Source organism: Piliocolobus tephrosceles, chromosome 2 (assembly GCF_002776525.5).
Source record: "Piliocolobus tephrosceles isolate RC106 chromosome 2, ASM277652v3, whole genome shotgun sequence".
NCBI lineage: Eukaryota > Metazoa > Chordata > Mammalia > Primates > Cercopithecidae > Piliocolobus > Piliocolobus tephrosceles.
The window spans coordinates 174180290-174203997 of NC_045435.1; positions in this window are offsets into that span (position 1 = coordinate 174180290).

The following is a 23708-nucleotide window of genomic DNA, read 5'->3' on the forward strand; positions in this document are numbered from 1 at the left end:
TATTTATTTATTTATTTATTTATTTATTTATTTATTTATTTATTTATTTATTGAGCCAGAGTCTGACTCTGTCGCCCAGGCTGGAGTTCAGTGACCCGATCGCAGCTCACTGCAACCTCCGTGTCCCAGGTTCAAGCCATTCTTGTGCCTCAGCCTCCTAAGTAGCTGTGATTACAAGTGCCCACCACCACGCCCAGCTAATTTTTGTGTTTTTAGTACAGATGGGGTTTCACCATGTTGGCCAGGCTGGTCTCAAACTCCTGAATTCCTGACCTCAAGTGATCCGTGCTCCTCGGTCTCCCAAAGTGCTGGGATTATAGGCATGAGCCACTGAACCTGGCCTAAGACTGCCCTTATTTTAGACTCCAGCCACAGTCAGAGTTCCCAGGCTACTCACACTTGTGTCTGACTTGGCTGCACATTTGGAGGCTCCCTTGACCCCACTTTAAGTTTGATAATTTGCTAGAAAGATTCACAGAACTCACAGAAACACATTACTTACAATTACAGTTTTATTAAAGTAATACAACTCAGAAACAGCCACATGGAAGACATGCACGGTCTGGGAAAAAGCTGGGGGAGGGAACATGGAGGGAACACAGAACATCCGTGTCCTCTCCTTGTGGAATCCAGGCATGTCATCTTCCTAGCACATCAATGTGTTCACCCACTAGGAAGCTCCCTTGAGCCTTACTTTTCTGAAGTTTTGTTTGTTTCTTTTTAAATTAGGATTTCATTACATGGGCATAATTGATTAAAACATTGGCCATGCAATTAAACTCAGTCTCCAGCCCCCTCCTCTGCCCAGAGGTCTAGTGGCTTAAACTTCAATTACGTGGTCAGTTTTTCTGGCAGTCAGCCCCATTCTGAAGCTATCTAGACGTTCTCCCCCAGTAGTCACCTTTTTAGCATAATGAAGATATTCTTATCACTCAGGAAATTCCAAGGACTTTGGAAGATTTGTGCCAGGAACCGTCCTTCACAAGACCACATATATTCTTCATATATCACAGACCACCCCCTTGTATTTGACCCAGGATCTTTTAGAGCAAAAAGATCGTACCTGACTGAGCATAACTGATACTCTTAAGTGTTTGCATCTCTCCCTGTGTAAGCAAAGCCCAGTCCAGAGTGCCTACTCATGTCAGGACCCATTTGTAGCTCGCCCATGTCCACTGGCATCAGTGTAAGTTGTTCCCTGTGTGTAGGGCCTTCTCCCTGGAGAATCTGCCCCCTGGCCATCTATCTGGAGTCTCTGTCTCTCTTTTTGGCAGACAGAACAATTTTTATTGGTGGTTTTCTCCTCAGAAGATGTAAGAGGAACATGTCTATATTCACCCTATCTATGTATTGCTGCAGCTCCCCAGAGTCATTTTATGGACCCAGGTGGTTATACCAAGTGAATAAACTGGATATCTGCTCATCGACTCCAATCACCTTTTGATGCTGGAAGGGAGGTCCTCTTATGAGCATTGACGTGTCTTATGTTAATGCACCACTCAGATTCCCACAATGATTTCCACAGAGCCATGCTGTGTAAGGGCATCCCTTTAATAGACCAATCTCCCATTGCTCTTCTGCCTGATCATATGACCAGGCCACTGGCCACCACCAATGAATATATAGAAACCCAAACATAAGAATAAACAGCATGCAATACAGCCCACCAAGCTGATTTGTTTTTACATTCTATGCTGGGTGCGCTGGCTCGTGTCTGTAATCCCAGCACTTTGGAAGGCCGAGGCAGGGGAATTGCTTGAGCCCAGGAGTTTGAGACCAGCCTGGACAACATGATGAAACCCCATCTCTACAAAAAAGCCAGGCGTGGTGGCATGCATCTGTAGTCCCAGCTCCTCAAGAGGGAGGATTGCTTGAGCCAGGGAAGTAGAGGCTGCATTTGAGCCATGATCATGCCACTGCACTCCAACCTGGGTGACAGAGCAAGATGCAGTCTCAAAAAAAAATTTTTTTTTGTTTTACATTTTTTGATCAGAGTAATGATATTGTCTGATCACATTGGAACTGCTATCCATAAACCAAACAGCTATTTATTGATCAAACAAGAACTGTTTATGGCATATTGTCCAAGTGATGACAGAATCTGGCAGATCCTTGGAGACTTCCAAAGGCAGTCCTAGGGGAAAAGTGTCTACCGGCTGATGAATACACTGCATCCCCCCAGTATGTATTCCTATAGAAATCATTTCCACTTTATTATGGAACTTTTCCAAACACTTTCTTCCTCATTAGTGTTTCTCTGACATCAACCCAGACATGATAGATATTACAGGTTTCAAGATTATTTTATGTCCTTCAGTCATAGAGGCAGTTTCAATTAATGTCTGATAGCAAGCTATTAATTGCCCCTCAAATGGGAATTCTCTAGTCCGACATCTAAATGGTCCAGTCATTGTTGCTGTGAGGCGCTCATAGGCTTTTGCATAAGCCCTCTGCTCTACACAGGGCAATTACACCAAGAATTTGTCCAGACCAACACTCCAGCTTCTATTATGGACTGTGTGGGGTTGGGAATCTCATTCATCCTCGTTTATCCTGTCCAATAAATATGGTTTGATGGGTGGATTTACATGGCTTGTTTTACTGTTGTCAAATGCAAATCATTAGATTTAGAAAATAAGATTAAGTATAGAGTTTATTTGAGTGAAAAGCTCGAGGATAGCCACCCAGAAAACACAGATTCTGAAGGAATGGGGTCAGTGCTCTAAAGTGGAGAAGTTAAGGTTTCATTTATAAAGGCAGAGACAAAGAAATGTAAAAGGGTTATAGCATTTTCCATGTAAGGTCAGCCTCCTCATGCCTGTAATCTCAATAATTTGGGAGGCCAAGATGGTAGGATAGCTTGATGCCAGGAGTTTGAGACCAGCCTGGGCAATATAACGAGACCCTGTCTCTACTTAAAAAATAAAAAAATTCCTCCAAATTGGGATAAATAAAGCAGACTTTTAGGAATTCTTTTAGTGTTGGAGGCCCAGGAGAAGGGGTCCCATTGGTCCACCCAACCTTCTATAGAGCTATATTAAGATCTTTATTTCAACCCATCAGTGCCCATTTTATTCATCCCATTTCTTAATAACCATCTAAAAATTTCCACCCTACTGGAATGAATCCTTTGTTTCTGCTGTCTCTTCTCATTGTCTTGTTGATTAATGTTCTTGATCTTTATGACCCACATCGAGAAGCAGAGACAGCAAATCCGATAAGCCTTCTGCTGTTGAATTCTGCAAGAGAAAGTTTACGTGGGATGCCCTTGCAAACGGGGTCCCTTGAATCACAGCATTTACCACGACTGAGTAATGGGCATATTCAGTAGCTAAATATCCTGATCATCATAAATCCAGTTTCGGTGGTTTGCATACAAAGCATATCAGCCTCTTCATCTGGGCTATTTCACTTGGCATTTATAGAGAGAATCAGAAAGTCCTTCTCAGGGTAAATACACTCTTTACAGTGGCTTTTATCCAGTCCGCCAGGCCAGCTGTTCCCTCTGGAATAACCTGCTGTGTGTCTGGATCACATAAACCTTCCATGATTGTTCCATAGTGAGCTGTGGGTCCTGTATCAACGCAAACATAATCTTCTGCATTGCAGCATTCAAAACCAAAGGTACTGCCCCTAAATTAGATACTCTCACAGTCCACTTTGGTAAAGATTCTTCAGGAGGCTGATAACTATTCACAAAATGAAACAGCTCCTTCACAGTATACCTACTGATTTCAGTAGTTTTCTGGGTTTGCCCTCCCACAACATGAAGTACCCTTTTACTGACCAGAGCTACCTTCTGTTGTCCTAGCATAATTGTTCCTTTTGGGGGTTGCCTAAGGCTAGTGGCCATAGCTGAGACTTACCAAAATCTGAGTTTGGTTCAAGGTCAACATCCACCCTAGCATTTTCTTTCACTCTCACTTTAGCTATTATAGATACAGTCAGGGGATTGTATGTTTACTATATTTCTTATTATTTTGCATTTCTTTATGTCCCCTGTGAAAGGAAAATAAATCTTGGGACCTCAAAATCACTGAGCCAAGGGAAAAGTCAAGCTGGGAACTATGTCAGGCAAACATGCCTTCCATTTTATTCCTAAATAAGATAGTTGCAAAGAGAAAAAGCTACATACCTCTCTCACAATTTGCCCACAAGGAAATTCCTTGTGGACAAAAGACAGAACTCAAAGTCATCCCTCTGAGGCTCACCTGAGACAAATGCGTATCTGATTGCAGAAATCCCATATTTCTCCCCTATTGTTTATGTAAAAATGTGGATTCACTGAGTAAGACTAAACTGTGTATTCAGTGGAAGGCTGATCAAAGGACTCAAAAGAATGCAACCTTTTGTCTCTTATCTACTTATGACCTGGGAGCCCCTCCCTCAAGTTGTCCCTCCTTACCTGATGGAACCAATGTACATCTTACACATATTGATTGTGTCTCGTGCCTCCCTAAAATGTGTAAAAGCAAGCTGTACACTGACCACCTTGGGCACATGTTGTAAGGACCTCCTGAGGCTGCATCACAGGGGCGTCCCTAACCTTGGCAAAATAAACTTTCTAAATTGATTGAGACCTGTCTCAGATACATTTTGGTTTATAATTCAAATGATCCCCTTCCTTTGGAGTTGAGTCTACCACCATTTCTAAATTCCACCGATAATTTTTACCTTTGGTAACTGATTGCAGCACAGCGCAGTCTCATATCATGAGCTATTAGGTAGCCATCAAGAAACCAGATTCCTCATCCGCCACCCATTCATTCTTTCTTTTCCCAAGCCAAGTTTCTGTGAATCAGGGCCATTCTAGAAATCCCGTATTTCTGACACAAGAAAATGTGTTCTAACCACAATTTTCTGACACCAGCTGGGTGTCCTACAATTTAATTCAATTTTGACACTAAGTACCTGGAGTTAGAAGCAGATCCCACAAGTTGAAGGGTAAAGACCCCAACAAGACTGCCCTTACTTCAAAGGCTAGCCAAATGGGTTCTCCGACTTACCAAGACTCGTGTCCAGCTTGGCTACACATTTGGCAGTTCCCACGACCTGCCTTCTGGTTTGACAATTTGCTAGAATGACTCACAGAACTCATTGAAATGCTATACTTATGATTACAGTTTTATTATAAAGAATACAACTCAGAAACAACTAAATATAAGAAATGCAATTTTAAACAAGTTGTAAAGCAAATATATCTTAGGAAATGGTTTACTATAGTAAAATATTTCCATGTGTCCCTATTGAAGAAAGTCTTCAAATGTCTGTCATTTTGTACATACAGAAAATATATACCTTTCTGAAAAATGAAGTACACTACATAAATCCCGTTTGGAGAAATACCTCAAATATGTTTTCCTTATTAATCCTTATACTGGCAAAATTCAGAATTTAAAGTGTACATAGCATTAAGAGGCAATATGCAGCAATAACAACGCATGGATTCATGTTATTTGCCAAGAACTCCTTGTTAATTTGTGGGTAGGATTTTGGGAAAATCACTTGTCAGGATTTCTTTTAGAACTATCTGCAGAAACCAAAGAAGGACATGCAGCAGCTCTTTTGGAAAGACTTATCATCTTCTTGTTCTTAGCTTGTATATCTTCAGTGTCTTCTGCTCAGTGGTAAATGATATCTGGGCCAGAAAATTTGTGTGGTTCTCCCAACCTTTTACAGTCTCTAACAAAGTCAATTAAAAAAAATTCTGTCTGCTTCACTCTAAAGTTACTCTGTCCCTGTGAATTGGCTTGAGCTGCTGGAATATTACTGCCTGACCATTTGCAATTCAGGGGATCAAACACTCACCATGCACTATGCATAAATTTTTAAATGTAGTAATTTCTAAAACAGACCACTTCAAAACAACCATTTTGAAACAATTTAGAGCAATTCATGCTTTCGGACAGTTCCAGATGTTCTAGATTATCTAAAACTCTTTTTTACTCTAATAATCTATGGTGAAGAAACTTTCACATTAAAATTTTTTATACTTTTAATTGAAAAAACATTTTAATTCCATGGAAATGATTATGACACATTATTTTCCTAGTAAGGTGAGTATAAAGTAGTGGCTCTAAGCTCCTTTTCATTCTGAGAGCATTATCGCCAAAATAGGGAGTTTAAAACAACTCAGTCCAGAAGCAATAAAATATCTACCTAAAGTGTATTTTCTTGTCTTCAAGTCAAGGGCTGTACCAGAAGGCTACTAATTTAGCCAGTAAATGAGTAAACAAATAATGTTTACTTCTATAAAACATCAACAGAGTTTGTAAACCAAGACCCTCCACGTGATTAGCATTAAATGCTAGAACGTAATTTCATAGAGTAGAGATTAAGTAATATTTGTACTGTGCTGGAGGATTAGTAGTAGAACCTATGGCTAATTTTCCAATGTTTCTTGCCCTGTTTTTCAATATACACCATTAACATAATATTAGTGTCTCTTCATTTTCTGTGTTTTTAAGGTAGACACAAATATGAACAACGAAATGCATAAAACATAATTTTAAAAGGATTATATTAATAGGCTCAGGACTATAATCAATTTGTGCTTAACTTAAAAGACAATATGAGATAGTAGTTCTATACGATGAAATTTTTTATCTTCTAAGTCTAATCAGTCAAAATTTTCAGAAAAGTAGTTATAATAATAAAACATTTACAATTAAAAGTTGACAAAATCCCTTTTTGTGGTGCTTGTTTTCAATGAATAAAATCTCTTTCCTCATTCTTGATGAATACCTATGCCACAAATAGCAAAATCCATTTATCAATCAAGTCACTATTGAGCACCTTCTGCGGCCTGGGAACGGTTGTAGGTGATAAAGAAACAGTAGTGAGCAGAAGAAAGAAATATTCCTGCCTTCTTATGAAGCTTACATTTTAATGATTATGTATGGGGAGAAGACATATTATAAACAAACATTTTAAAATATAGTATTTCAGAATTAATAAACACAAAGCACAAGAAGAAGATAGGAAGATGATGGGGGAATGTCATTTTAAATAGGGTGTGCTGTGCAAAGGCATACAGAGTGATACAATGAACTCTGGAGACTCGGGAAGGGAAGGGTGGAACATGGCTGAGGAAAAAAAAGCTACTTACTAGGTACAATGTAAAGTAGTCAGATGATGGGTGAACTAAAATCTCAGACTTCCGCTGGATGCAGTGGCTTATACCTGTAATCCCAGCACTTTGGGAGGCTGAGGCATGCAGATTGCCTGAGGTCAGGAGTTTGAGACCAGTCTGGCCAACATGGTGAAACCACATCCCTACTAAAAATACAAAAATTAGCCGGGCATGGTACCACCTACTTGGAAGGCTGAGGCAGGAGAATCACTTGAATCTGGGAGGCAGAGGTTGCAGTGAGCCGAGATGGCACCACTGCACTCCAGTCTGGACGTGACAGAGCGAGACTCCATCTCCAAAAAACAAACAACAAACAAAAAAAATCAAACCAAAGCAAAAATAAAATCTCAGACTTCACCAATTATACAATTCTACAAAAACCACTTATACCCCAGAAGCTATTGAATTTTTTTTAAATTTTTTAATTTAAAAACAAAGTCGAAAAAAGAATAGGTAATGCTAATAATAACAATATTAATAAAATAATCAACGTTAAAATAAATCAATAAATAGGGTCTAATGGGAAGATGTTACTGAGAAGGTAAGGTTTGCACAAACACCCCAAAGAAGTGGTGCTCAATTTAAACTTCTGCAAAAAAACATACAGGAAAAACATCAAATAAATTCCTATTAGAGGAGCTTATGTTATTCCTCTGTAATTTAAATGTGCTAATCTATAAAAGTAATTCTGTATGGTTTTGACATTAATAATCATCATCACAACATGACTTGCTTGTGAATAGATTCTATTTAATAGTCATAATAACTAAACACTGAATATTTATATAACCAAATAATTACTATTCAGGTCTACAATCCCACATATAAAACCCCTGGGTCACATCTGTTTCAGAATTCAAATCTGTTTAAGAAAAATGGTGTGTATTCCAAAGTTCTTGGTAACACATATGTTGTTACAGAACATCCCCAGCAGTGTCACAGCGATCATTCCCTAAACACATCAGTATTTCTGCCGTGTAACACATGAATATTTATATTAAGTGGTATAAATAAAGATAGTAGCTTCTCTTCAGGTTTTCTAGTTTTTCTTCAGGTGTTGCTGCCAAATGAGTTCAGATTGGGTCAGTTATGAAAAAACTTTTTGTAGTTCATAAATTTGCAGTTCATAAGTTGTGAATATGAGATTATAGATTTGTCCTGGAGGAATTGGAATAAAAATTGGGATGTATACATGGGCTTGGGATGAAAGGAAGGGTAAAAAAGGCTAAATCTTCATTTTCTCATAGTGGAGAGACAATAGATACTGTTCCCCCGCCATTGGTAAATAATAAGCATGTTATTTGTTAATAGATGCATTAAGGTAAATACCAAAAGAGCCAACTAAAAGAGCTGAAAGTGATTGCTTCTGTGGAGAGGAAGAAAACCAGCACTACTGTTTTTCACAACAAACCTTATAGAAGTATTTACCTACTTAAATATGTGCATGTATAACTTCAATAAAAATAAACACTGACCTTAGGAAAAAAAAGATGGGAGAAAATATGCAGACCACCTATTTGACAAAAGACCTGCATATAGAACTTACCAAGAACCATCAAATCTTAACAGTAAAAAAACCCAAGCAATCCAGTAAGAAAATGGTCAAGGGACATGAACAGACATTTCACCACAGAGGATATACAGATAGCAAATACACACATGAAAAGAAGCTCGACAGCTTAGCAATTAGGGAAATGCAAATTAAAACCATGCCAATCAGAATGACTGAAATAGCCAGTGATAACAAATGCTGGCAAGGATGCAGAGAAACTGGATCACTTACATTTCACTGGTGGGAATATAAAAATGCCATAGCCACTATGGAAAGAAATATGGCAGTCTCTTACAAAACTATACATGCACTTACCATATGACCAAGCAATTGCATTCTTGGGCATTCATCCCAGAGAAATGGAAACTTATGTTCAAGTAAAAATCTGTATGTAAAAGTTTGTAGTAGCTGAACTCTTAATAGCCAAGAACTGAAAGCAACTCAAATATCTTTCAATGAGTGAATGCTTCAACAAACTATGGTACATCTATATCATGAAACACTATTCAGTAGTAAAAAGAAAACGACCGGCACGACAACCTAGGTGGATCTCTACGGAATTATTCCAAGTGAGAAAGGCAATCTCAAAAGGTTATACACTGTATGAGTCTATTTATATAACATTCTTGAAATGACAAAATATTAAGATGGAAAACAGATTACTGGTTGCCAGAAATTAAGAAGTGGTGAGAGGGAGAATGGATGTAGCTCTAAGGCTAAAAGGTAGCACCAGAAAGCCCTGGGATGATAGAACAGTTCTGTGTCTTGATTATGGTGATGGTTACATGAAGCTACCAAATGATTACATTGCACATAAACAAAAACCTTAGGTGCAAAATAGTACTATATATTTACTCTGGGTACATCCATGTGGAGCAAAAATATACAGAGAAAATTCTGGAAATATACTTACCAAACATTGGTTAAATCTCGATTTAGAGGAGTAGGCAGTGATTGAGGACCAAGGTAGTAGAGGGGACTTTGTTGTAATGTTCTCTTCTTTCTTTCCTTCCTTCTTTTTAAAGGAAGATGTATTTGTTATTACTTGAGTTGAAAATGTAAACTAAAAAGACTGGAAGGTTTTAGTTCATTGGAGTATTTCAGTGTAGTGAGATAAAGTACAGATTTTAAGACTGAATTTTCTTCAATGTGTGTTTAAATATCACTTCCGTAATTTTATTTTTATTAAAAAATATTTATGATCAATTTTGAACATTTCTATTTCACAAGAAACCCTGTACCCTATTGCGGGAAGTCAGGGACCCCGAACGGAGGGACTGGCTGAAGCTGTGGCAGAAGAACATAAATTATGAAGATTTCATGGACATTTATTAGTTCCCCAAATTAATACTTTTATAATTTCTTACTCCTGTCTTTACTGCAGTCTGTGAACATAAATTGTGAAGATTTCATGGACACTTATCACTTCCCCAATCAATACCCTTGTGATTTCCTATGCTGGTCTTTACTTTCATCTCTTAATCCAGTCATCTTCTTTGTAAACTGAGGAGGATATATGTCGCCTCATGACCCTGTGATGACTGCATTAACTGCACAAATTATTTGTAGAGCATGTGTGTTTGAACAATATGAAATCTGGGCATCTTCAAAAAACAACAGGATAACAGCAATGTTCAGGGAACAAGAGAGATAAGACTTCTGACTGCCAGTGAGCCGGATGGAACAGAGCCATATTTCTCTTCTTTCAAAGGCAAATAGAAGAAATATTGCTGAATTCTTTTTCTCAGCAAGAAACATCCCTGAGAAAGAGAATGCGCCCTGAGGCTAGGTCTATAGACGGCCCACTTTAGGTGGCTGCCTTTTACAATTGAAGCCAAAGGGATGAAATAAGCCCAGGTCTCCTGTAGCGCTCCCAGGCTTATTAGGATGAGGAAATTCCCGCCTGATAAATTTTGGTCAGACAGGTTTTCTGCTCTCAAACCCTGTTTCCTGATAAGATGTTATCAATGACAATACATGCCTGAAACTTCATTAGCAATTTTAATTTCGCCCCATGCGGTGGTCCTGTGATCTTGCCCTGCCTCCATTTGCTTTGTGATACTTTATTACCTTGTGAAGTATGTGATCTCTGTGACCCACACCCTATTCGTGCACTCCCTCCCCTTTTGAAAATTGCTAATAAAAACTTGCTGGTTTTACGGCTCGGAGAGCATCATGGAACCTGCCTATGTGTGATGTCTCCCCTGGACACCCAGCTTTAAAATTTCTCTCTCATACTCTTCCCTTTATTTCTCAAACCAGCTGAGATGTTTAGGGAAATAGAAAAGAATCCATGTTAAATATCGGGGGTGGGGTTCCCTGATAGTACCCATTAGCAGTGAATCCTCATCTCCTCCCCTATCTCCCACCCAGCCCTAGGAAACTACTAATCAACTCTCTCTCTTTACAGATTTTCCTCTCCTGGGCATTTAATTTAAATGGAATTACACAATGTGTGGCCTTTTGTAACTGGCCTCTTTCACTTAGCACAATGTTTTTAAGGTTTATGCATGTTGTAGCATGTATCAGTTCTTTCTTTTATTGCTGAATAATATTCCACTGTATTTATATGCCACAGTTTATTTATCCATTCATCAGTTGGTAGACATTTGAGTGATATCTACTTTTGCTTGGGCTATTATAAGTAAAGGTGTTATGAACATTTTACACAAGTTATTGAGTAATATATTTTCTTTTCTTTTCTCTTTCTTTCTTTCTTTCTTTCTTTCTTTCTTTCTTTCTTTTTTTTTTTTACAGAGCCTTGCTCTGTTGCCAAGGCTGGAGTGCAGTGGTATGATCTTGGCTCACTGCAACCTCTGCCTCCCAGGTTCAAGCAATTCTCCTGCCTCAGCCTCCCAAGTAGCTGGGTCTACAGGCGTATGCTACCAAGCCTAGCTAATTTTTGTATTTTTAGTAGAGATGGGTGTTCACCGTGTTGGCCAGGCTGGTCTCGAACTTCTGACCTCAAATGATCCGCCTGCCTTGGCCTTCCAAAGTGCTGGGATTACAGGTGTGAGCCACTGTGCCTGGCTGAGTAGTAGGTTTTCATTTCTCTTGGATGTATTACTGAGGATTGTAATTGTTGGGTCATATAGTAACTATTTTCTTTTTTTTTTTTTTTTTGACAGAGTCTTACTCTGTTGCCCAGGCTGAAGTGCAGTGCCATAATCATGGCTCCCTGCAGCCTTGATTTTCTGGGCTTAGATTATTCTCCTACCTCAGCATCCTGAATAGCTTGGACTACAGGCATGCAGGCATGTGCCCAGCTAATTTTTGTATTTTTTGTAGAGATGGGGTTTTGCCTAGGCTGGTCTCGAACTCCTGGCTCAAGCAGTCTGCCTGCCTTGGCCTCCCAAGGTGCTGGGATTACAGGTGTGAGCCACCACACCCAGCCTATGTTTAATCTTTTGATGAACTGACAGGCTTTTCCAAAGTGGCTGTATTATTTTACATTTCCACCAGTAGTATATAAGGATTCCAACCAATGTCTTTCTTTCCTTTCTTTCCTTTCCTTCCTTTTCTTTGTTTCCTTCCCTTCCTTTCCTTCCTTCCATCCTTCCTTCCCTCTGTCTCTCTCTCTTTTTTCTTTCTTTTCTTTCTCTCTCTGTCTTTTTCTTTCTTCTCTTTCTCTCTTTCTTTTTTTCTGCCAGTATTGTATGTGGCTAAGCTCAGACATCCTTAATGTCATTTATTATTTATTTATTTATATTTCAATAGGTTTTGGGGGAAGAGGTGGTGTTTGGTTACATGAATACATTATTTAGTGGTGATTTCTGAGACTTTGGTGCACCCATCACCTGAGCAGTGTACACTGCACCCAATGTATAGTCTCGTATACCTCATCTCCCTCCCACCCTTTCCCTCGAGTTTCCAAAGTCCATTGTATTAGTTTTATGCCTTTGCGTCCACATAGCTTAGTTCCCATTTATAAGTGAGAATATATATTTGGTTTTCCATTCCTAAGTTACTTCATTTAGAATAATGGTCTCCAATTCCATCCAGCTTGCTGCAAATGCCATTATTTCATTCCTTTTTATGGCTGAGTAGTATTCCATGGTGTGTGTGTATATATAAATACACACACACACACACATATATAATCACATTTTCTTTATCCATTCATTGATTAATGGGCATTTGGGCTGGTTCCATATTTTTACAATTGTGAATTCTGCTGCTATAAGCATGCGTATGGAAGTATCTTTTTCATATATGTCTTCTTTTCCTCTGGGTAGATACCCAGTAGTGGGATTGCTAGATCAAATGGTAGATCTTCTTTTAGTACTTTAAGGAATCTCCACACTGTTTCCCAAGGTGACTGTACTAGTTTACATTCCCACCAGCAGTGTAAAAATGTTCCCTCTTCACCACATTCACTCCAACATCTATTTTTTTTTATAGCCATTCTTGTGGGAGTGAGGTGGTTATCGCATTGTGGTTTTGATTTGCATTTCCCTGATCATTGGTGATGCTGAGCTTTTTTTTTTTCATGTTTGTTGGCCATTTGTATATTTTATTTTGAGAATTGTCTATTCATGTCCTTAAACCAATTTTTGATGGGGTGGTTTGTTTTTTTCTTGCTGACTTGTTTGAGTTCCTTGTAGATTCTGGATATTAGTCCTTTGCCAGATGTATAGATTGTGAAAATTTTCTCTCACTCTGAGGATTGTCTGTTTACTCTGCTGATTGTTTCTTTGGCTCTGCAGAAGCTTTTTAGCTTAATTAAGTCTCATCTATTTATTCTTATTTTTGTTGCATTTGCTTTTGGGTTCTTGGTCATGAAACCTTTGCCTATGCCAATCTCTAGAAGGGTTTGTCCGATGTTATCTTCTAAAATTTTTATGGTTTCAGGTCTTAGATTTAAGTCCTTGATCCATCTTTGTTGGGAGAAAGCTGAGTGTTGGGAAAAAAAACTGAGGCAGGGCTTGCATGTCTGATGTAATGTCCTCTGGAATGTGTCTAGACTTGCTGGCTCCTTGCTTCTAGCCCTCCTAGGCTCTTAGATTGATTGTATTCCCATTATCTCAAGTAGCAGAACATGTTTCAGATAAATGCTAAACCGTCACAGCTGTAGATCATGCACCTGCCCTTTTGACCCCTATAGTGGCCGTACTAGTTTACATTCCCACCAGCAGTGTAAAAAATGTTCCCTTTTCACCACCTGTTTCTTTGTTGGATTACCAATAAATAGCGTGGGCTCCCAGAGCTTGGGGCCTTCGCAGCCTGCACAATTGTAGTGGCCCCCTGGTCCTACTTTCCTTCTCAAACTGTCTTTTCCTCAATCCTTTGACTCCACCAGACTTCATCACCCCCATGTCCTGGTGTTGGGTCTGATCACCCCAACACATCTTGAGTTAATTTTTGTATAAGGTGAGAGATGAGGATCCAGTTTCCTTCTTCTACATGTGGCTTGCTGGTTATCCCAGCACCATTTGTTGAATAGGGTGTCCATTCCCCACTTTAGGTTTTCGTTTGCTTTGTTGAAGATCAGTTGGCTGTAAGTATTTGGCTTTATTTCTGGGTTCTCTATTCTGTTTCATTGGTCTATGTGCCTATTTTCATATCAATACCATGCTGTTTTGGTGACTATGACCTTATGGTGTAGTTTAAAGTCAAGTAATGTGATGACTCCAGATTTATTATTTTTGCTTAGTCTTGCTTGGCTATGTGGGGTCCTTTTTGTTCCATATGAACTTTATGATTGTTTTTTCTAGTTCTGTGAAGAATGATGGTGGTATTTTGATGGGAATTGTATTGAATTTGTAGATTGCTTTTGTCAGTATGGTCATTTTCACAATATTGACTCTACCCATCTATGAACATGGAAAGTTTGTGTCATCTATGATTTCTTTTAGCAGTGTTTTGTAGTTTTCTTGTAAAAGTCTTTCACCTCTTTGGTTAGGTATATCCCTAAGTATTTTATTTTATTTTTCTGCAGCAGTTGTAAATGGGGTTGTGTTCTTGATTTGATTCTCAGCTTGGTCACTGTCGGTGCATAGCAGTGCTACTGATTTGTGCACATTAACTTTGTATCCTGAAACTTTACAGAATTCATTTATCATATCTAGGAGCTTTTCACATGAGTCTTTAGGGTTTTCTAGCTATATAATCATAACATCAACAAACAGCAACACTTTGACTTCCTCTTTACTGATTTGGATGCCCCTTATTACTTACTCTTGTCTGATTGCTATGGTTAGTACTTCCAGTACTATGTTGAATAAACGTGATGAAAGTGGGCATCCTTGTCTTGTTCCAGTTCTCAGGAGGAATGCTCTCAACTTTTCCCCATTCAATACAATGTTAGCTGAGGGTTTGTCATAGATGGCTTTTATTACATTAAGGTATGTCTGTTCTGTGCTGATTTTGCTGAGAGTTTTAATCATAAAGGGATGCTGGATTTTGTCAAATGCTTCTTCCGCATCTATTGAGATGATCATGTGATTTTTGTCTTTAATTCTGTTTATGTAGTGTATCACATTTGCTAACTTGTATATGTTAAACCATCCCTGCATCTCTGGTATGAAACCCACTTGATTATGGTGGATTATCTTTTTGATACGCTGTCAGATTTGGTTAGCAAGTATTTTGTTGAGCATTTTTGCATCTGTAGTTTTCCTTTTTTTTTGTTATGTCCTGTTCTGGTTTTTGCATCATGGTGATACTGGCTTCATAGAATGATTTAGGGAGGATTCCCTCTCTCTCTATCCTGTGGAATAGTGTTAATAGGACTGGTACCAATTCTTCTTTTTTTTTTTTTTTTTTAGATGAAGTCTGGCTCTGTTGTCCAGGCTGGAGTGCAGTGGCGTGATCTTGGCTCATTGCAACCTCTGCCTCCTGGGTTCAAGTGATTCTCCTGTCTCAGCCTCCCAAGTAGCTAGGATTACAGACACATGCCACCACGCCCAGCTAATTTTTGTACTTTTAATAGAGAGAGGGTTTCGCTATATTGGCCAGGCTTGTCTTGAACGCCTGACCTCAAGTGATCCACCCACCTCAGCCTCCTAAAGTGCTGAGATTACAGGCGTGGGCCACCGTGCCTGGTCCCAATTCTTCTTTGAATGTCTGATATAATTCAGTTATGAATCCGTCTGGTCCTGGACTTTTTTTTTGTTGGCAATTTTAAAATTACCATTTCAATCTCACTGCTTGTTATTGGTCTGTTTAGAGTTTCTGTTTCTTCCTGGTTTAATCTAGGAGGCTTGTTTATTTCCAGGAATTTATCCATCTCCTCTAGGTTTTCTAGTTTATGCGCATAAAGATGTTCATAGTAGCCTTGAATGATCTTTTGTATTTCTGTTGTAATGATTGTAATGTCTCCCTTTTCATTTCTAATTGAGCTTACTTGGATCTTCTCTCTTTTCTAGGTTAATCTTTTTTTCTTGGTCTATCTATTTCATTTATCTTTTCAAAGAGCCAGCTTTTTGTTTCATTTGTCTTCTGTATTTTTGTTTGTTTTAATTTCATTTAGTTTCCGCTCTGATCTTTGTTATTTTCTTTTCTTCTGCTGGATTCAGGTTTGGTTTGATCTTGTTTAGTTCCTTGAGGTGTGACCTTAGATTGTCTATTTGTGTGCTTTCATATTTTTTGATGTAGCCATTTAAGGCTATAAACTTTTCTCTTAGCACCACTTTTGCTGTATCCCAGAGATTTTGATAGGTTGTGTCACTATTATTGTTCAGTTCAAATAATTTTTAATTTCCATCTTGATTTTACTGTTGATCCAATGATCATTCAAGAGCAGATTATTTAATTTCCATGTATTTGCATGGTTTTGAAGATTCCTTTTGGAGTTGATTTCTAATTTTTTTTCACTGTGATCTGAGAGAGTACTTGATATACTTTCAATTTTCTTAAATTTGTTGAGACTTGTTTTGTTGTCTATCCTATGGTCTGTCTTGGAGAAGGTTCCATGTGTTGATGAATAGAATGTATATTCTGCAGTTGTTGGGTAGAATGTTCTGTAAATATCTGCTAAGTCCATTTTTTCTAGGGTATAATTTAGTTCATTGTTTCTTTGCTGACTTTCTGTCTTGATGACCTATCTAGTGCTGTCAGTGGAGTATTGAATTCCCCCATTATTACTGTGTTGCTGTCTGTCTCATTTCTTAGGTCTAGTAGTAATTGTTTTATAGATTTGGGAGCTTCAGTGTTAGGTGCATGTATATTTAGGATTGTGATATTTTCCTGTTGAACAAGTCCTTTTTAATCATTATATAATGACCCTCTTTGTCTTTTTTAACTGCTGTTGCTTTAAAGTTTGTTCTGTCTGACATAAGAAAAGCTACTCCTGCTCACTTTTGTGTCCATTCACATGGAATATCTTTCTCCACCCCTTTACCTTAAGTTTATTTGAGTCTTTATGTTAGGTGAGTCTCTTGAAGACAGGAGATACTTGGTTGATGAATTCTTTTCCATTCTGCCATTCTGTATCTTTTAAGTGGAGCATTTAGGTCATTTACTTTCAATGTTATTATTGAGATGTAAGGTACTGTTCTGTTCATCATGCTATTTGTTGCCAAAATACTTTTTTTCTTTTACATTGTGTTGTTTTAAAGGTCCTGTCAGACTTATGTTTTAAGGAGGTTCTATTTTGGTGTGTCTTGAGGAATTTGTTTCAAGACTTAGAGCTGCTTTTAGTAGTTCTGGTAGTATTGGCTTGGTAATGGCATATTATCTCAGCATTTGTTTGTTTGAAAAAGACTGTATCTTTCCTTCATTTATAAAGCTTAGTTTCACCAGATACAAAACTCTTGGCTGATAATCATTTTGTCTAAGGAGCCTAAAGATAGAACCCCAATCCCTTCGAGCTTGTAGGGTTTCTGCTGAGAAATCTGCTGTTAATCTGATAGGTTTTCCTGTATAGGTTACCTGGTGCTTTTGCCTCCACAGCTTTTAAAATTATTTACTTCATCTTGACTTTAGATAACCTGATGACTGTGTGACTAGATGATGATCTTTTTGTGATGAGTGTTCCCAGGTGTTCTTTCAACTTCTTGTATTTGGATGTGTAGTTCTCTAGCAAGGTCAAGGAAATTTTCCTCAATTATTCCCTCAAATATGTTTTCCAAACTTTAGATTTCTCTTCTTCCTCAGGAACACCAATTATTCTTAGATTTGTTCATTTAACATAATCCCAAATTTCTTGGAGGCTTTGTTTGTTAAATTCCTTTTTCTTTGTCTCTGTTGAATTGGGTTAATTTGAAGGCCTTGTCTTCAAACTCTGAAGTTCTTTCTTCTACTTGTTCGATTCTATTACTGAGACTTTCTACTGAATTTTGCATTTTTCTAAATGTCTCCTTCATTTCCAGAAGTTGTGATTGTTTTTTATTTATGCTCGTTAGATATGAATTCTAAATTTCTTTTCAAAGAATCAATATGTCAGTATGTTCAATTCTTTGCCTTCTACTTTTAAACTTAACTTCCTCATAAAGCAACCTTTTTTGATTACCTGCTCCACCCTGACTCATTCCAATTGCCTGCTACCTGCTGTGCCCTAACTCATTCTCCACCCTGCATGACCAATTTTTCCAGCCAAACCACTCACCCCATCACTCTCTTTAAATTAGCCAGTCGGAATTAGTTTAGCCTGTGTGGTCTAACCCTAACCAAAAGGGGAATGACACAGCAGCAGGGGCCACGTGCGTCAGGGATAAGAACCCTTTCCTCTCCCTTGTCCAAGTATGCGCTCATCATTGCTCCATCCGTAAGGGTGCACCCTTCTATAGAAGTACCTTGCCTTGCTGAGAATTAAAAAGAAAATTTTATATTCAAGTGCTATTTCTTTTGAGGCACAGAAACTTTATTTATAACACTCTCTATTCCTCTGGAGATTTTTTCATCCATATCCTATGATATTTAAACAATTTCTTTGAGTTTATATTCACCTTTTTCTGGTACCTTCTTGAGTAGCTTAATAATTGACCTTTTGAATTCTTTTTCTGGCAATTCAGAGATTTCTTCTCAGTTTAGATCCATTGCTGGTGAGCTAGTGTGATCTTTTGGGGGTGTTAAAGAACCTTGTTCTGTCATATTACCAGAATTGTTTTTCTGGTTCCTTCTCATTTGGGTAGACTCTGTCTGAGGGAAGATCTGGGGCTCAAGGGCTGCTGTTCAGATTCTTTCGTCCCACAGGGTGCTCCCTGGATGTGAGTACTCAGAGAAGAGGCTTCCTGAGAGCCAAGCTAGATTGAGATACAACAATCTAGCTGCCCAGTGGAGCTACCAGGCTCTGGCATGGTACTGGGGAGTCTCTGCAAAGAGTCCTGTGATGTGATCCATATTCAGGTCTCTCAGCCTTGGATACCAGCACCTGCTCCAGTGGAGGTAGCAGGAGAGTGAAGTGGACTCTGTGAGGGTCCTTTGTTGTGTTGTTGCTTATTGGTAGGTCTCTAGCTAGGAGGTGGTGCTTTCAGCTGCAGTATTATAGGGAGGATACAAGCTTGTCCTAAGGTCACCTGGATAAGTTTCTCAGGCAGTGGGTGGGGCTATAGGGCTACCAAGAGATTATGTCCTTTGTCTTCAGCTACCAGGGCAGGTAGAGAAAGTCCATCAGGTGGGGATAGGGATAGGCTTGTCTGAGCTCAGACTCTCCTTGGGCAGGGCTTGCTGTGGCTGCTGCGGGGGATGGAGGTGTGGTTCTCAGGCTAATGGAGTTAGTTCCCAGGGGGATTGTGGCTGCCTCTGCTGTGTCATGCAGGTCACCAGGGAAGTGGGGGAAAGTCAGCAGTTACAGGCCTCACCCAGCTCCCATGCAGCCTGAAAGGCCGGTCTCACTCATACCCCTCTAATAGCACTGAGTTTATTTCCAGACAGGAGGTGAGCAGAGCTGAGGACTCGCCCCAGGCCCCAGGCCCCAGGCTACCCAACTGGGAAAATGAGCGGGCTTTCAGGTTTTGCACCTCCCTGCCCGCTGCAACTTCCGTGCTTTGTCTGCACTCGTGGTTCACCCTCTTTGCCAGATTCTGTCCAGGAAACTTCACATTCAGTCGAAATTGTTACAAAGTTCATTTGGAAGTTTCCTTCTCCCTGTGGTCTTTCCCCAGTTCCACTGGCAGCCCTCCAGTGGACCCCTGTGACACAAAGTCAGAAATAGATTTCCCAGGGGCTGAAAGTGCTCACAGGCACTCTCCTGCTGCTTCCTCTACTCCCGTATTTCCCTCAGCTCTCTAAGTTCGCCTTAACTCCAGGTAAGATCAACTTCTTCTCCAGTGATCTGTGCCTTCAGGTTCCCACGTAGGAATGTGTGTTTGGGGGTAGATGACCCCCTTTTCACACTTTTGGACACTCACAATTTTTTGGCTGTCTCTCAGAGCCTGCAGCAGCAATCCGCTTCCTTCAAAGGGTCTGTGTATTCCCTTGGCTTTCCTGGTATGTTCCTGCAGTAGCTCTTGGAGCAAAAGTTTACGATGTGAGTTTCCACATGTTGCTCTGTCTGTCCAAGTGGGAGCTGCAAGTTAGTCCTGGCTTCTATTCTCCATTTTCTTTCTAATTCCAACTTTCGTAATTTTAAAAAACAGTAAAAATGACTTTTAAAAAGCTTAAATGAGATAAATAGCATTTATGGAAAGTAATCTGAAAGTTGTACAGTTACCTATATAGTTTTATAGATAATTCTAGAATAAGGCCTCTAGAATAAAACCTGTTTTGAGATTGGCTCAAAGCATCCAGTGTTAGAGTTTCTGTACTACATTATTTAGACATCTTGAGAAATTGCTTCCCTTGAGGCAAGTGTCAATGCTATGCCATTGTTTATACTGAAGATCTCATTTTTGGAAGCCCTGTGAAACATATTTAGTGTTGAGATGGCCACATATGTTATTCTTGACCTTACAGTGTCTTCTTTGTGAGAACCCACAGGAACAGCTTCTCCCAGATCTCAAGTAGTAGGAGGATTGTGCTTCTCTGAAGTATCTGGTCTGTATTTTACTTACTAAATGTCATGAATCCTTTAACTAGTCTGCCGCTGCTTTCATTGTATTTCCTACTTTAAAGCTCAGAACTGAGATATAGTCTTATTTTTTCAACTGCTTTCCCCTTTGCCCTGTTTTTTCATCTACTCTTGGGGGTCTTGTTTTTTAAGTGTTTTTTTGTAAATACCCTTAAAACTGCTTCATTGTAAGTTACAGAATGGCTGGACGAATAAATAGGTAGACAGATGAGATAATTGATATGTTTGTAATTTGACTTTTTTAAAACTTTTAAGTTCTATCTTCTGGAACCCTATAAAATAAGATTAAGTCTATTTCTACAAGTTAACACTTTAAATATTTAAAGATAATTATTCCCCTTGTTTGTCTCTTCTTCAGGTTAAAAATCAGAAATGTTTATATCAAGACTGGGCGTGGTTGCTCATGTCTGTAATCCCAGCACTTTGGGAGGCCATGGCGGGCGGATCACTTGAGGTCAGGAGTTTGAAACCAGCCTGGCCAACATGACAAAACCCCATCTCTACTAAAATTACAAAAATTACCTGGGTATGATGGCAGGCACCTGTAATCCCAGTTACTCAGGAGGCTGAGGCAGGAGGATCACTTGAACCTGGGAGGCAGAGGTTGCAGTGAGCCGAGATCACACCGCTGCACTCCAGCCTGGGCGACAGAGCGAGACTCTGCCTCAAAGAAGTTAAAAAAAAAAAAAAAAAAAAAAAAAAGCCTTTATATCAGACTCCAGTTCCATGTCTGACAAGGGTTTCAATGTCCATTGTGCCAATTCATTTACCCTCATTACTGAACTTGCCCTCCTCTATCTGCCTTAACCTTTATTCTCCCAGCTCTGTTCCTATAGCCCTGATGTCCATTCTCCATCTAGTAAATCTAGAGACCAGAGATTTACTTAGGCAGACAGACTTCATACTCCACAGCCCAACTCTAAACCACTATGTATATGAAGTTCTTGTTTGTTTATTTTATTTTATTTTTTTTTGACAGAGTCTCCTTCTGTTGCCCAGGCTGGAGTGCAGGAACATGACCATAGCTCCCTGCTGCCTCGAGCTCCTGGGCTCAGGTGATCCTCCCACCTCATCCTCCTGAATAGTTAGGACTACAGGTGTGTATCATCACACTCAGCTAATTTTTTTATTTTTCATAGAGATGGGGTCTCACTTTGTTGCCCAGGCTGGTCTTGAACTCCTAGGCTTAAGCAGTCCTTGCCTTGCTCTTCCAAAGCGCTGGGATTACAGGAATGAACCACCACACTCAGCCTATATGAAGTCTTAACATTCATATTCTACCACAAAAATATAAACAGAACCTTAATTTAAGAATGTGCTATTTTTGTCCTTACTCTGATATTAGCTACCACTGGGTATTTAGTGATATTATGTTAGGCTCTATGGTTCTCATTTTTATGCTGAACATACAAATCCCCTGATGTTTCTTTTTTTAAATATTGGGAAAGATTTACCAGCTATTTTACAGAAATGATTTTCAATTTTTAAAGTTAACTAAGCCAGACTGGGAAGGAGGCACACTTGGTACTAATGGCCCATTAGCCAAATGAAGTGGAAAAATGAAACAAACAAACAAACAAAAAAACCAAATCAGTATCTGAGTAGTTTTTTGTCAAACATTTCAGATTGTATCCATTTTACCCATTAAACATTTCTATGTGCCTACAAATAATTTTGAGTCGTCATTATAGATCCCCAGCACAGCTCCTAAGGTGTTTTTAATAGTGGTTTCTTTAAAAAGCAAATTACAGCCACCATGCCTGTAATCTCAGCACTTTAGGAGGCTGAGGTAGGCAGATTGCTTGAGCTCAGGAGTTCGAGACTTCAGCCTGGGCAACATGGTGAAACCCTGTCTCTACAAAAAATACAAAAATTAGCTGGATGTGGTGGCACATGTCTATAGTCCCAGCTACTTGGGAGGCTGAGGTGGGAGGATCACTTGAGCCCTGGGGTTAGGGGGGGTCGAGGCTGCAGTGAGCCTTGATTGTGCTACTCCACTCCAGCCTAGGTAAAAGAGTGAGATCCTCAGAAAGAAAGAAAAAAAAAAAGATATTCTTCAAGGTTAAATTAATTGTGTATTGAGACATTGAGTGGTTGAGAACAGCAGCTCTGGAGTAAAACAGGCTGGATCAGCTTCCTGGATCTTCTATCTGTCAGCTGTGTGACTTCGGGCACATTACTCAATCCCCCGGGGCCCTACTTTTCTTATCTGTAAAATGGGGTTAATAATCCTCACTTCCTCCTGCTGTGAATTTTAAGTGAAATAATACATGTAAAATGCCTAGCACAGTGCCTGGCATATGTCAGCATTCAGTTAATTATAGTTATTTTTGTTATAGTCATCATGATAGAAATGAAAAGTGTCACCGTCACAGCAAATGTTGAGCTTATATCTAAAGTTGGGTGAATGCCTATATTTTATTTATCGGAAGAAAGGCTAACATGTAAATGCTACCAAATGTTAAATCAGAGCAAGCTAGAATTACTGATATTTAACTTATCAAAGTGAATTGCCGGAGTTCAAACTCAGTAACTATACATTTCAGGAATTCATTAATGAAATTACTAATTATAACTGATTACAGATGTTTACTAAAATAGGTAGCCATAAAAATCTTAGGAGTACTGCAAAACATAATTGGGAACCTGTAGAAACTGTAACATTCCTCAAGAGACTGATGAAAACAGCTGAAGAAAAGGCAAACGCTGTGGAAGACCTGGCAGGTATCAGAGAGCGCCCACAATCACTGAAAGAACCAGAGGAACAAACAAGAGGTGAAACACCCATAGAAATCTTATGAGCACTCCAAAGCACGAAACAGAACCAGCGGAAACTCTTTAAGAATTCTCATGAAAATGCCAGGACCCTTAAAATAAAACCAAAACCCACAGAAGACTGGCAGCTATCAGAGAGCTCCGGTAAACACCAAAAGAACTAGAGAAACAAATAAATGTTGATGATGTCAACAGAAAGTTTAGGAACACTTCAAAGCACAAACCCAGGAGACTGCTGGGGATGACTGGGGAAAATGCAATCAGGAAGAAAACCCGACAGGCATCAAAGGGCTTATGAA